This window comes from Mustela lutreola, chromosome 1, assembly GCF_030435805.1.
Source record: "Mustela lutreola isolate mMusLut2 chromosome 1, mMusLut2.pri, whole genome shotgun sequence".
In the NCBI taxonomy this organism is placed as follows: Eukaryota; Metazoa; Chordata; class Mammalia; order Carnivora; family Mustelidae; genus Mustela; species Mustela lutreola.
Genome location: NC_081290.1, coordinates 242,968,135 through 242,984,024, shown reverse-complemented (window position 1 = coordinate 242,984,024; position 15,890 = coordinate 242,968,135). Strand labels below are relative to the sequence as shown.

The window sequence follows — 15,890 nt, the reverse complement described above, 5'->3', positions numbered from 1 at the left end:
ACCTAACTGCAGCCTGTTCTCAGACGCCTGTCCAGTCCCCTGCATGCCAACCACGTGACCACTCCACGGCACCCAGACACAGCAGGCTGCCTGCTTCACCCTTCAGCCGCCTGGGTCCCTCTGCTCAGATGCTCCCCTCGTCAGCTGCTCTGCCCAACAAATACCTATCTGTCCTTTCAAGACCAACACCACCAACCTCTCTCTGGGAAGCCTGAGCAGCTTCCTCCACCCAGAGATGTCACTTCCGTGTCCCCGCAGCACCTCAAACAAACTTCCAACACCACACATGCATGCCTCACCACTGAGTCCTCATAAGAAACAGTCTCCCAGCTTGTCAGTAAGTTCCCTAGCAGTCCTAGAACATCCCTCAATACCAGACAAGTTGCTGGAACTTCAAAAAGTGTTTGCTACCTGTTCTCCTTTGCGGGTATCCCTACAGCTTCAGGGACTATGCCCTAAATCGGCAGAGCCTATATGGCAAAGCCATGAAGTGTGTGTGTGTGTGTGTGTGTGTGTGTGTGTATGTATATATATATATATATATATATATATATATATATATATATATATATATATGCTATCTAGGGTTCTGGAATACCAAAGAGTTTGAATTTTTAGTTCCCCACTTATTAGCTATGTCTCAGTGTAACCCTCCCACTTTGGTGCAAATGAGAATTAATAACTACTACTTGTTATAAAGACTATGAGATGGGGCACCTGGGTGGCTCAGTGTGTTAAGCCTCTGCTTTCAGCTCTGGTCATGATCCCAGGGTCCTAGGATCGAGCTCCGCATCGGGCTCTCTGCTCAGTGGGGAGCCTGCTTCCTCCTCTCTCTGCCTACCTCTCTGCCTGCTTGTGATCTGTCAAATAAATTTAAAAAAAAAAAAAAAAAACTTTAAAACACTAAAAATAAAAATAAAAAAATAAAAAGACTACTAGATGATCCGTGTCAAGTACAGGTGTTTCAATTATTAGCAGTAATTACGTGCATTTTTTACCATTATCTGTACGCTTATAGATGAGTGGGTGAGTGCACACACATCTTAGAACTGTGCCTGACACATTATAGGCCCTCAAAATAATTGCTGAACAAATGTGTACAGCTATAATTACTAATTACTGCTTTTTCTGCTACATTGCAAGTTTTCCTGCTTGCTACGCCTTTCCTGCTACATTGCCAGTTTTCAGAAGGCAGGGGCTTTGGCCCATTCATTTCTGTACCTTTTCCCCACCTCAGCTCCATAAATAATTGTCTGATTTAGTTTAACATAAAATATTAATACAAGTTTATGACAATATATTAAGATATTCATCCTTGTCGAAGGAATCACAAAGATGGCCTCAGGCACACTCTAGACCAAACCCACAGAACAAAATTAAAGAGTCACTGGCTTGAAAACCTTCCTCCAATCTCCAAACACCCTTAACTAGCTGGCCTCTAGGCTCAACATCAACTCTGTGGGCCCCTCTTCAAGGTCCGGCCTTTTACCTAATGAGCCACCATCCAAGGTCTTAAGTGATGATATACACATTCCCTGGTCTGTGGCATCCCCACCCCGGTCCCCAGCCACAGCCCCCCCTACCACCACCACCCGGAGACATGGGCCACAGCCTCTGCAGCTCACAGCCAGTCCTCCCCCTGGGGCGTGGGGGCAGCAGGAGGCTGGCCAACGTGTCAGGTTACCACAAAATCACAGCGGGCCTGCACAGTCAGCGAACCGGCCAAGTGCAGAAAAGAGAAGCCCAAGAGGAAAAACTAGACATTCGAGTCTGAGTCTAAGAGGAACTGGGGTTTAAGAAATATACTTTAAATTCACAACTACGCTCTTAACGTCACCACTATAGCCTCTACAATAACTCATTCATTTAGTGCCCCGCCCCCCAGAGTAGCTTATATTTATATTATACTTAACTGCTTTGAACGTGTTTTTAAAAACATCATTTTTAAGGCCAGAGAGGAAGATGGGGGGGGGGGGGGTGTTTTGTTTTGGTTTGGCTTTTTTTGTAGCTTGCTTATTTAGTTTGTTTATTTTATAAAAGTCAGATTTGGGTCAATGAAGGTTCTAACAAGTATTCCCATTCAACAAGTCCCTGATATTACTCAGCTTTAATTTTCTCCAAACTAAATCCAAACATGACAGAGCTCATTAGCTCGGCTGAAGGAGAGGCAGACCTTCAAGAAAGAAAAGGCTAATAAAAAGCACTCACACATTTTTTTTTTCTTTTTCCTAAAATGAAATCAAAGGTCACTCCCGCGCTACCCTCGTGCAGGAACCCCGGCGGCTTGATGTGGGCTAACCCAGCCCACGGACTTCAAACAAAGTTAACTTCAATCACTGCAGCCAGTTAACAGGTTATTGATTCTCCAGCCACTGTTCTTTCATCTGGGTGTACTCCGCAGACCAGGCCTCTTTAATGGGCTCCTAGCAATTGTTTTAATAAGAGGGTGGGTAGAGACCCAGCTCCAAGAAATGCCCTTCTCTGGCTGGGCAGGTAAACCCCGAGACTGGATTCGGTTCCCATTCGGTTTCCCACTGATAACGTGGCAGGTTAGATTCCCTGGAGGTGTTGAAAGGGAGACAGATTTAGAAAGAAAGAAAAAGGAAGGAAGGAAGGAAGAAGAAAAAAACAAAGAAAGAAAAAGAAATCCCAAATGAGGGGAGGAAAAAAAAAAAAAGATTCTCTGCAATCTTCTTTTAAAAGTTTCTTTAAAAAAAAAAAAAAAAAAAAAGACTCTACTGCAATTTCTTAAAGGGGAAGGCAGCAGGGGACTTTCAAATGATGATCTTAGTGACGACCAGACCAGCTGCTAAACATGCAGACAGGCAGATTCTGCTTAACTTTTAAGAAATAATCCTCTCCTGATCCCATCAATAAAAACTTCAGAGAAGGAACCTATTACCTACCAGCAGACTCTGAGTTCTGCAAGTGGAGAAGCACACACATCAACAGTGAAATTACCAGCAGTTTCATCCTGTCTTTAAAAATGGCCTAATTCCTGGAAGAGAGGATCCCATGTGCATGCTCCTCCTTGGGCTGTCAGAATTCACACAGTTCATACAGGACACATCACACCATGCAATTATCAATGGCACTGCCACTGCTAAAGATCTTTAATCCTGACTTTTTTTCTTAAAAACAAAAACAAAACAAAAAAAAACACCATAAAATCTCTCCTTATTAGCCCAGCTCTCTCAGCCTGTTCAGTCTCTCTCAGCCTGTTCAGTGTGCCTGGTCACTTACAGGAGAAGGAGAAAACCCCGGAGGTGCGGCTCATCTTTCCCCAGCTGTGTCTCCCAGGGAGCTGTTCGTGTGTCTCCGCAGTGCGATGCCACGCCACCGTGCTGGCCGACAGGGTTTAAAATTAGCCGAGCCATGGGTAACCTTCGGACAAGGTTAGCCAGCAGAGCAGCGCGTGGCTCAGGGAGGGACATTAATGAGAAGCCAAGGAGAGCCCTTCCCTGAGCCCATGCAGGCCCCTCAGAGCCCTCACCCTCTAGAATCCTGGAGGAGCCAGGGACGCCCCCTGGGCCTGAGGAGGCTGACCTCGGCTCTTTTTTTTTTTTTTTTTTTTTTTTTAGATTTTATTTATTTATTTGACAGAGAGAAATCACAAGTAGGCAGAGAGGCAGGCAGAGAGAGAGAGGAGGAAGCAGGCTCCCTGCTGAGCAGAGAGCCCGATGCGGGACTCGATCCCAGGACCCTGAGATCATGACCTGAGCCAAAGGCAGCGGCTCAACCCACTGAGCCACCCAGGGGCCCCTCAGCTCTTATTTTTAACCCACCAAGTCAGCAGCTTCCTTCGCAGGCGATCGACACAAGCTCTGCATGTGTTTCCCCAAGTCTGAATTCAGCATAACTCAGCTGCTGGTTATACTTTCATTTTTAAAACCCTTAAACTGGATTTTAAGAACGCCATGCCCATGGAACACTTCTAAATGTGAAGCTCATAGCCACAGAGGACCACCAGAGTGGAACCTACAGAAACATACGCAGGAGGACAGGCACTGTACTCACGGTCCTCCACCAAACCACAGGCAGTGCGGACCATGCTTTCTGATTACTTTCTAGCACTAATACCATTATTCTTACTGATACTATTTATTATTGTTACTCCCTATAGTTTTGGGGTTCTGTTCTAACATCTCACATTCAGCATTACCCATAGTCCCAAAATAGTCTTTGCATTTGTGGTTTTTAAGAGGTATCATATTTCACGGCATGGATATCTGCTATTTTGACTATTTCCCCACGTGTGCACATGTTTATCCTGCCCAACCGTTCAGTGACAGCAAACATCCTTGTAATCATCTCCTAAGGACAGACTCCTGGTGTCCACAAGGTCCAGAAAGAAACTGAAGCCACTGGTGCAGACTGGGGACCCTCAAAGTCAGGGACTGCCTGTCACACTGTAGTGTTTTCTAAAGAAAGGAAGGTGTTTTGGCATTTTCCAAATAGACCAGCGTAAGTTCTAATGCGACGCTTTCCAAGCACATATCGGGGGATGATCATCAGGCCAGCATAGCAGAAGTCCCCTGGGCAATGGGGCAGAGAATACCACAAGCAAAGGACGCATCTCACACTTATGAACACGGGTCAAAGGCGATTCGGATGCTACTGGCATCATCCACAGCTCCCCGCTGATGCGGCCACACTGGTTGTTCAACATACTGAAATTCGTTCACACAAGTTGAAGAGTCAGTGGCACAAGCCCAGTAAATGCCCCTGTCCCCTTGGCTCCCACCCTCCTCCCAGAGCCCCAGCCTCCTCCCTATTAGAGGAAAGGTTAGTACCTGGCACACCAGGGGCCTCCAGGGGTTTCCCTTGGGTTGATGTCTGTATGGTTCAGTAAACGTCTGAAATGTCCCTCCTGTTCACGGACAACCTACAACTCAAGATTTTGCTTTTAAAACTTTGTTCATCCTCTCTGCCAACCAGCTCCTTAGAGCTGGTTAAAAAACTGAATCATCACTTCAGCACTGTTTCTTAAATTCATTAAGTTCCCTAATATTTTAAACTGAAATGGATAATTAATTAGAAGCACTTACCAAGATGCCTAGCAGGGAGCTGTTCCCACTAAGTTATTCTCTCCCAAGCCCAGGGAGTTGGGTTAGACAAAGATGGACATTATAAGCATAAGATCCATACGCTGGGCGCTAACACCCGTGAGACTGGGTCCCCAAGGAGCAAAGCTATCTGCTTAAATCACATGAGACTTTAAGGAACTCTCAGATCATCAACTATAATTCGCAGGACACTAAAGCAAAAATATAAAAATGCTAAAATGAAGAAGGAAGTAGAAGAGTCAAGTACAGTCTAACCTGTTCGCCCGTTGCCCTGGCACTGGATTACCTCGAACACCCGTAAACGTGACCTTCTGGAGCTGGGGGCACTGCTATGCTGCTGGGAGCACCATCTCTACCTCATCTCTCTTTGCTAAGCTGAATTATTTTCTGTGTAAGGGAACAGATAACTAGCAAGTGGACAGAATTTCATTTCCTCTGAACGTTTTCGTCTCTCTTCTTCTGCGGATGCCAGAGCAGAACACCAGCCAGGAAAGGGAAGAACACCACACCAGAAGCCTGTAAATCAGACTTTGAAAACCAAAAAGGAGCTAACCTGGATGCATTACAGCCCCGCCCAGCCCAGCCCAGCTCGGGTGTTTCCCCAAGCTTCTAGGATGGTGACCCACAGTGGAATCAGCTCAAAGACAATGTCCATCCAGGTCTCCACTGCAGAAGAATATATGCCAAATTTCAGGTCACTGGTGGGAGCTATTTTTGACTCCCAATACCAAATACAGCAGGAAAAGTATAAGGAAATACCTTGTAGTAGTAACTGAAGATAATAATCACAGCTAAGATTTACTTAACACTACTGTGTGTGAGGTACAAGGATCAAGACTTTGCTTTTACCATTTCTCCTCATCCTCATCAAAACACTCCTAAGTCAGGATGTAATATTATTATACCTGTTATTCACATCATGAAGAAAACGAAGTTTACAAACACTAAGTCATTTATCCACTTGTCAAACAGAGATATTCAAACCCAGACCCATCTCACCTTGAGCCCAAAGTCTATTTCTGTGACACATTGAACCTCCCCTCGTTGGAGGCGAGCAAGGAGCAGCTGAGAGGTCTCATAACAGGGTCTGGGGAACTGGAGTGGGAAGAGGATGTCAGGGAAGATGCGATCTGACCTCTGATGCATGACAGATGAAAACAGACTGCCTGCTATATGCCAGCTCTGTCCCGGGTGCTTAGAACACAGGAGGTGTAGGAGACCCCCAGGAATGAAGCTAGCACACTGTTAGAGAGGCTCGATTTTTCTCACGACAAAGGCAACTGAAAAGCAAGACCGTCGGAGAGTCCAGACACCCATCCCAGGGAGCCCGGCAGAGCTGGCACATGGCGAGCCCGTAGACCTCCTACCTTCTGCAGCGCGCGTGCGGCAGGGGGGGGGGGGGGGGTTCTGGCCCTTCTCTATATAAACTCCCTGCACCTCAGCTTTTCGCCAACACAAAGATGATACTTACAGTAAATAAACAATTCAAATTTGTGTTAGAATAAACTCCCTGCACCTCAGCTTTTCGCCAACACAAAGATGATACTTACAGTAAATAAACAATTCAAAATTTGTGTTAGAATGTATTAAGAACAAAACCAGAAAAGGGGATGAATGAACAAGTCCCACGGGAGAGTAAGTACAGGACTTTGCCCCCTGGCAAGAAGAGGGAAAGGACAAAATCAAGCAAGCTGAATCCGTGACTTTAGGGCTCTTCATCAGCAAATGTGTAGAGACGGTGGGCACATGTGCAGTGAACAGGACCCAAGGAATACGCCAGTGCTGCTGTGGGTGAAGGTCCAAATGGCTATACTTAACAAGAGCCTCAAAGGCTTACATCCTCAGACTTAGTAATCCTCACCCTAGAAATCTACGGAGAAGAGAATTCCACGAAGGAAAACATTCAAACCACAAAGATACACTCCAGAATCACCCCTAATACCATGAACACCAGAATAACTAAGAAATTCACAGTATGTGAATGCAAAGGAAATCTGTCTCCATTTATAAGAAAAAAATGAAAAAGAACAGACTGAAACATTAGGGAAAGCTTCTCAAAGAATCCGGATTTTTTAAAGCAAAATACAAAATTATATATTTATATATATTTTTAAATATACATTTGTATGTATACATGTAAGTATATATGAAACTGTATGCACAGATGTATTCAGACATATTATTAAAAATATATTTACATGTATTACATAGACATGAAACTGTGTAAGTGTATATCTGTAATTTAGTTTTATGCCCGTATCTACAGAAATAAAGCAATTGAAATTTTTTTAAAAGAGTTATTCTCTTAGGAGGGTGACATTACAGGTTTTGTCTTATATCTTTTTTTTCATGTTCTATTGTTTCTGTAATTTTTAAGAAAGGGCTCCAATTTTTTTTTAAGAAAATTTAAATTGAGACATTCAAGCACATGAATGCAAAAGGAAAGCTTTAGAGGTCACACGTGTGGGGATACTTGAATCCTCTCTATCATCAGGACCCACCAGAAGAAGCCCATCTCCACTCTCTATGTCTAATCACAAGCTTCAAACACAGACACACAGATGATCGTGTGCTTCAGGGAGACCTGAGGACTTGATGTCCCCCTTACCTTTCTGGCAGCAATCACAGTAGAACACTTACGGAGTGTGGATTCTGGAGCTGGCCCCACTGGATGCACTTTTTATATGGCCATTCATTTACTCCTTATAACAATCCTATAGGGAAAGTACTATCATGACTCCCATTTTGAAAGTATTCTTTTTTTTTTTTTTTAAGATTTTATTTATTTATTTGTCAGAGAGAGATCATAAGTAGACGAAGAGACAGGCAGAGAGAGAGAGAAGCAGGCTCCCTGCTGAGCAGAGAGCCCAATGCGGGACTCGATCCCAGGACCCTGAGACCATGACCTGAGCCGAAGGCAGTGGCTTAACCCACTGAGCCACCCAGGCGCCCATGACTCCCATTTTGAAATGAGGAAACTCGACCTCGCTCAGACTGGTGGCAAAGCCAAGATCTGAACACAGACTAACCCTGGAGTCTACAGTGATAAGAACCAACCCGGACTGTGGAGACAAGTTGCCCACCAGGTGCTCTGCCGATACGTCTTATCCAAAACATCTTTCCCCCCTCAGCCACCTAGAAGGCACCCACACACACTTCAGAGGCCAATTCAACCGCCACCTCTTCAACAAGGCCTTCCGCGGAGCTCCCGCGCAGCATAATAGCCACCGGGTTTCAGTTGCCCACAAAAACAGTTACGGAGACGGGGAACAATGATGGCAGCAGAACCAAGTGAATGTCCTTAAGGTCCAGAGCTGCACGCTTAAAAATGGGGAAGACAGTAAATTTTTGCTATGTGCATTTTACCACAATTACAATTATAGGGAAGTAGGTAGGTACACAGAGAGGTAGACAGACAGATAAAATGGGACTTCTAAGCAAAGAAATCAGGTCACAAGAACATGCCTACAGGGGAACCCGAACACGACTTTGGATGCTGTTCACACCCCAGACGCTGCACATATCACGCAGACATCACGTGAGTCTTCCAAGACTCTTCCCCTTTCAGCAGGATTACCCCTCCCTCCAGGAGCCTTCCTGGATCCCCAAGTGCAGTCTGGGGGAGGCTGCTCACATGTGCCCACAGTATCATGCCCTTGTCCCGGAGAAAGGGACAGATCAACAGATCTGTGCCCCCATGTAAAACTCCCGCTGAAGGCAGCATCCTTATCTTATTTTAGTGTGTCCCCAGGACTTGGCTCAACACTTATCACCTTTAATAAACACTGAATCAGTTAATTAACTGCTGGAAAAAGGAGGGGTTGGAATACTGCTCTGATTTTCCAAGCTCACATACAGGGTTGTCGTGAAGCATGATTAAGAAGACAAGTCAAGGCTCGCAGAAAACCCAAAGACTCTAGTCTAAAACTAAAAGGAAGAGGGCCCACTAGCAGAGATTCCCAGAGGCCCCCCGCCACCTCTATCAGATATGGGGGATTTATGTACGAAAAGGTGATTTTCAGTACCTGCAGCTCCGTGGGTTAAAGTCCATGCCCATCTCCCAACGGCCTGGGCTAAGACTCAGGTGCCAGGGGCAGGACAAAGGCTTAGGTCACCTCTTCAAACTCTCTTAAGGTCAAGTTTAAATGGCAGTTTGATCAATTTGTCCGGCACCTATTCTTTGGGCTAAAATTAGAAAACATTCTTTAAGGCTGCTAAATCTTTATTGATCCTGAGGGGTCCGCTCAGAAGGCCAGGGGTGGTAATTGCTTGTTCTTTGCATAGTCCATTTTCCATCCTTCAAGGCAGCTGATACGACCACAGTACTTTTTCTTGCATGTTCTAGCACCGTTTTGCTCATCACACCTCCAGATCTACTCACAGCCCGTGTGCCACAGAGGAGAACAAATTCTTGAATTTGCTTCTGAGCAAAGTACGTTTCCTTTTTTTCCTCCCTCTCCAACCACTGAGCAAACTGCATAAGTGGAGCAAGCACAAGGCAGGCTCATCCGTGCCGGAGCCCTGCAAGCCAGCCGCCTGCCGGAGGACACAGAACCCCCGCTGAAGAGCACAGACAACACCCGACGTGACTGGAGTTCAGCTTTAGGGAAACCCAGCGAGGGACATTCATACATGCGGGTGACTCACCGCTCCAAACAGGTGATGCTGAAATGTCAAGGAAAGTAAATGCAAAACTAAGAAACGCAGCTGCTTGTGCCTCATATGGAAACCCTTGGCCAGCAGGCAAAATCCATGCCCGAACGTTAGAAAGAAATACCATAGGTAAAGGACATTTGGGAATCCGAGACAGAGAGGCAGAGATAAGGGGCATGCATTTTTAAAAGGAGATAATGGCTACCCTCTTTTATTTAATTTTTTTGTTTAGTCTTCCATTTATTTAGTCAAACCATCCTCATTATAAAAGTTCAGTGAATTACGGAGATACAGATGTGTCCACATACAGCCTGACTCCGGGGAGCAGAACCTGTGCGGGGCGAGAAAGGACACAGCCGTAATAAGTCCCCGAGCAAGTCCTTTCCTTCCCACGCTGGACCTCGGTTTCCTCATTTGTCAAAAAGGGAGCTGAACCAGGACTTTTACTGGGAGCTCTCATGTGTAGTATTCTTTCTACTCCAGTCAGCTATCTACCAGAACAAGCAGACTTCTGGCCCATGCATGACGAACTGTCCAAAACAGGAATCTTTTTAAAGTGCTGTAAATAGGGGAGCCTGGGTGGCTCAGGCCTTGAGCAATCTGCCTTCGGCAAAGGTCATGGTCCCAGGGTCCCGGGATCATGCCCCTCGTCGGGCTCCCTGCTCAGGCGGAAGCCTGCTTTCCCCCACTCCCTCCCCCCACCCCGCTTGTGTTCTCTCTCTCTCTCTCTCTCTCTCTGTCAAATAAATAAATAAGTCTTTTAAAAATTGAAAATTTTTAAAAGTGCCATAAATATTAAAGAGCATATTATATATATACATATACTGGCCATATTATATATGTACATATATAGAGAGAGAGAGAGAAACCGTATTATATATGTTCCAACACCATTTTTTGAAGACGCAGACTATTTCTGTGTAACAGAATAATAAAAGATAGTGATTAGAGGGGCGCCTCGGTGGTTCGGTTAGGTGTCTGACTTGATTTAGGTTCAGATCATGATTTGAGAGTGGTGAGACTGAGCCCCATGCAGAGCTCTGCACCAAGGCTGGAGTCTGCTTAAGATTCTCTGTCCCTCTCCTTCTGCCCCTCCCCCTCACACTGTGGGAGTACTCCATTGTCCGTCTGTCTGTCTGTCTGTCTGTCTCTGTCAGGGAAGGGGGACGGAGATAGTGATTATAATTTTTAATGGCACTTTTGAGATGCTTGGGTGGCTCAGGTCATGATCCCAGGGTCCTGGGACTGAGATGGGCATGGGGGGGGGGGGAGTGTCCCCACTCAGCAGGGAGTCTGCTTCTCGCTACCTCTGCCCCTCCCCCACAACTCAGGCCTCCGTGCGCAAATGCTCTCATAAATAAATAAATAAACAAACAAACAGGCACATTTTAAAAGTGGATCTTTTGGGGCACCTGGATGGTTCAGATGGTTATGCATCTGCCTTCAACTCAGGTCAAGATCTCCAGGTCCTGGGATCCAGCGCCATGTCAGGCTCCCTCTGCCCCTCCCCTTTTCCTCCTTGTCCTTGCACACACATTCTTTCAAACGAATAAATAAAATCTTTAAAAGAAAAAAAAGAGAGAGAAAGAAGCTTCATTTGGCTATCTCAAAGAAATGTTCCTTCCTTTTTTTTTCCTCCTTCGTGTTTACCTATGGGATTTCTTTACAAATGTTATCAAAATCAAGGTTCCAGCTAAAATCCATCATATTCCATAGGACCATCAAATCTAACAAAAATTCTATATTTAATAAATATTTCAAGCATCATCCAATGAGCTTTGAAGATTACACCTTCATCTGAACAGAATACAGTAAACATTCATAGGTTTAAGAATCACTGATAAACTCTATGTTCAAAGGATCACCTCTCACTTTACAATAACTAGTAGAATTCAACACGATCTCTAAAATCCTAAATATTTCCAATTTTCATATTCCTTCTTTAAATTGAATTCATTTTTATTTTAACTTACACTGCTACCATGCAAACCTGTCCTTCCTGAATAGTTTGTTCTAGGTGGGGCAGTGAAAAAAAGGGAGGGGCTAGAAAACAAACAAGCTCTTTGGTCTAATGGACTATAAACATGTTCATGTATTCTGGTTTTGACTGCAAATATTAAAGGAGAGGAAGAAAAAAAGGATGCACTTGGGATTTCAGGACACTGTGTGGTGATTCACAGAGAGACATCCGAGAGGCAAACTATTCGCCAGAGTAAACCAATATCACAATCCTATGAACACTTTAAAGGAGATTTCTGTTCACAATTCACACACACTGAGGGAGTACCTGCAGGACAGCCTCACTGACTTCTCTAGATGCCGAGATAAAGCATGGCAAGCTTCTCTCGGGCTGACTGAGCCCCACAAGTGTGAGGTACGGACTGCTCCTAATTTCGTTGGGTGTCCTAAAACACAAGCAAGCATTTATTCAATCAGCCTTCAACACGCATGTAGCAACTCCTGTAGCAGGTTCTGTGCTGGAGAGACGAAGATGTTACGCACCATGCTCCTGCCTCAAAGACCTCACAGTCCAGTGACAGGCAGATATGCCAGCTGCAACCCCAGAATCCAGAACACAGCGCGGCACACAATAGGTGCCCAGAAGATATAAAGTAAGTTAGGAGGCAGGGAGGGCAGACAGAGGCCTGCCCAGAGAGCTGTAGTGCAGCAGGGAGCCTGGCTTCAAATGCACACCCACAGCTCTGCGGCCATCACCAGGCTGCATGCTCAATGCCTCCACGCCTCACCATCCCGGGGTGTCCCTCCTTCCGTGGTGACGAGATACCACACATAGAAATGCCTGGAATGGCAAAGATGAGGAAGGACAGAACTTGGTCTGGGACAAGGACCAGGCAGGACAGAACCCCCACAGTATGGTTAAGATCTTTTTTCCTACTTCTTCCTCTCCCTTGTGTAATCTTTCCTATAGAAAATCCTTTCCCGGGGCGCCTGTGTGGCTCAGTGGGTTAAAGCCTCTGCCTTCGGCTCAGGTCAGAATCCCAGTGTCCTGGGATCAAGCCCCACATCGGGCTGTCTGCTCCGCAGAAAGCCTGCTTCCTCCTCTCTCTCTCTCTCTACCTACTTGTGATCTCTGTCTGTCAAATAAATAAATAAAATCTTTAAAAAAAAAAAAAGAAAAGAAAAGAAAACCCTTTCCCCAGTATGGACGCAGACAAGACTCAGAGTAAAGGAACCAAAAACCAATGCAGGGCAGGGGCTACAGAAGGAAGAGGCTACCATCCTTTGGAATGAAAACCCTCATCGGTTCTACAGTGGAAACGAGGGAAAGGACTCCCACGGCAGACACCCAAAGCACTTCAACTTCTGTGCTTTTGCTGGTTAGCCTCCTTCTCCACACAATTCTTGACAATTAGCAGGGGTTATTCCCCCTCCCCCATCTCATCTGAATGTCCTTAACTAAATTACAGTGCCGGTAGCATCTTAACAATCAATCAACATAGAAGAGAAGCTAAACCAAGCTTAAATATCTCAGCTCTTTTCCTATTTTAAAAGAATGTAGGTGTGTGTTTGCGTATTTCTGCATATCCAGTTGTGAATGCACGTTTGGCTGTGTATACGTGTACATTCACACATATGCACGTATTATTTAAGTAGGTATGCATCTCCGTATAAATATAAACTAGGCTTCTCAGGGTTGAGGGAAATGTGAGATACCACTTGTATGGCAAGGGAGGCAGTCCAGGTAAATTGTGTGTCCACCTCAAACACCTGCTAGCTCACCTTGCACAAATAAATAAGGTTGCAACCAATGAAGAAGCCCTTATGTTTCCAAGACAACCAAAGGGGTAATGCTGAAAAGGCTCAAACTCCCTATGACTGGACCCAGCCCCTTAAGAACCCCTCTTCTCTCTTTTCCTGAAGGAAAGCTTCCCTTTTAGTCAACAAGAACCTTTGTCCTAACCCAGATCCCCAAACTTCCTGAGGGGTGGGAAGCAGGGGCCTCAGAGCTGCCTTCATGCCTGGAAAAGACCACAGCCACAACAGGGGAGCTGGAACGGTCAGGCTCCTGCCGCTTACCTCTCTTGAGGTTAAGAGATGCTCCAAAGTTGACGGTCATCCAATTTCACGGGCCTTTAGCTAGAAGCAGCTGTGTCCCAAGCCCAGTGCTCAGAGATTACTTCTCATACTTCATTGTGTTTCAGAACCCAAAACAGCAAGTGGAGTGGTATTACCCCCCTCTCCCAGGAGGGGGGTTTGCAACTCAGACACACTGATGGGCCCAAGGCAGGCCCCAAAGTAGGTAAATGCAGGAACCATCACACTGTCTCACACTGCATATCGGGCTTCAAGAGTACTGGCTGTAGGAGATGCATCTCAGCTCCTGGGTTCTGGTTTCAGTTCAGTCTCTGATCTAAGGGTAATCAATCCTGAGTAGGTCTTGACTTTAGGAGCCTTAAACTCTGATAGGATAAAAAAGAGAGGGCACCTTTGGTTCTACAGCTCACAGAACAGAGTCAGGTAAGAACCCTCTACACAATCAGTAGTCAATACAATTCTTCAAGGCTAGGTCAAGTGGTTTCCTGCCCTCAGCTCTCCCACCAAATACCATCTCCCCTGCCATCCCTCAGGTCCCAACTCAAGTTTTCACTGCCTCAGGCATTCACACCCACGGTGCCCTCCATTGCCTGCCTTTCTGGAAGACATCAAGATCCATCTCAACAATTCACTCATGCGCAAAGAGCCAACCCCCGAGGCAACCTCAGCAAAGATCTGAACTTAACTTCATTGCACCTGTTTCTTGGGTTTTGTCTCTTCCACCTCGCCTGGGGACCCCGCCTGGACTTCTCTGTGCTCCTGACTCTGATACCACAACCACGCCCCATCCTTCCCCGGAGTTAAATCAAAACAAGTATTTACAAGGCAACATTTTCTGGGTATCCACTAGGTCACATATAATAACATGGAAGTAGAAAATGGTTTTTTCCAGAGAAATAGCAGGATAATGGTCTCGGCCCCAAGGAACTCACTATCTAGTAAAGAAGACGGAGATGTAAAGGATTGCTGGGATTTGCTGAATCATTTGACACCGGAATTTGCCAGGGCCTGGGAGCTGGAAGGGACCGTGACTATGAAGAATGACAAGAGTCTGCTCCTGATACTATCTTAAAGGATATAATGACCGGCTGACTTTAACGAGGTGGAAATTTAATAAGGATAAATGTCAAGTCATGCACTTAGGTCCAAAAAAAAAAAAAAACCCCAACTCACAAGTATAGGTTAGAGAAAATCACATGAGAAAGTCTTAAGGGATTGGGTTGCCCACAAGCTCAATGACTCAGTGTGAGAGGGCTGCCATAAAACCTAATGCAGTATCAGCCTGCCCTGATTAGAAATGCTGCATTCAGAGAAAGAAAAGTGAGATCTCAAATCTGGACCCCAGAGACTGTAGAGGGATGAATGGTCACAAGTGAGCACACTTCCAAGAGCGGTCAGGAGTGTGGAGCCACATCCCCAGTGGGATGAAGACGAGGAGGCTGGGGAATGGATAACTTAGGGGGCCACAAGAGGCACCTTCAAACCAGTCTTGGGCTTGACCATCCCATTTCCAGAGACACAGTTTACCTAAACTAGAAAGGCACTGAGGTTAACCTAGAAGAATCTTTATTACAGCATGGCTTGTAACTACCCCACACCGAGAGGGCATGGGTCAACTGGGAACAAATTACATATCTCATTATGACATGTTCCCAACTGCAATGTCAAATGTTTATTGGTACGAAAGACGGTAATAAAATTCTATTTACAAGACAAAGAAAATTATGAATTATGCTCAAAATATTGTTCGTTCTGTAGAAACACATAACACAAAGGCGTTAGCACCTGTCTGGAGGGCTATGTGGTGTGATGCCAACAACACAGTGAGTGTTGAGGTTATCCACAGGTTTTTGTTTTTGTTTTTTTAAGATTTTACTTATTTATTTGGCAGAGAGAGATCACAAGTAGGAAGAGAGGCAGGGAGAGAGGAAGGGAAGCAGGCTCCCCACTGAGCAGAGAGCCCAATGCGGGGCTCCATCCCAGGACCCTGGGATCATGACCTGAGCCAAAGGCAGAAAGGCAGATGCTCAACCAACTGAGCCACTCAGGCACCCCTATCGAGAGGTTTAAATTCTCCTTTCACTTCTCTGTATTTTGCATCTCCATGCTTTCGGT

The 15,890-nt window shown here is 45.5% G+C and overlaps 1 protein-coding gene across 11 annotated transcripts in view; it reads right to left on the bottom strand.

The window, feature by feature from the left end:
* Positions 1 to 15,890, bottom strand: part of TEAD1 (TEA domain transcription factor 1) — a 261,401-nt gene that overhangs the window by 188,265 nt on the left and 57,246 nt on the right. The window contains exon 1 of one of the 11 annotated variants that reach the window (XM_059136480.1): positions 3,244 to 3,559. The exons of the other annotated variants lie outside the window; for them this stretch is intronic. The gene's annotated coding sequence lies outside the window, so the exon portion shown is untranslated. Of the gene's footprint in view, positions 1 to 3,243; positions 3,560 to 15,890 lie in introns of those variants that run through there. 11 annotated transcript variants of the gene reach the window in all.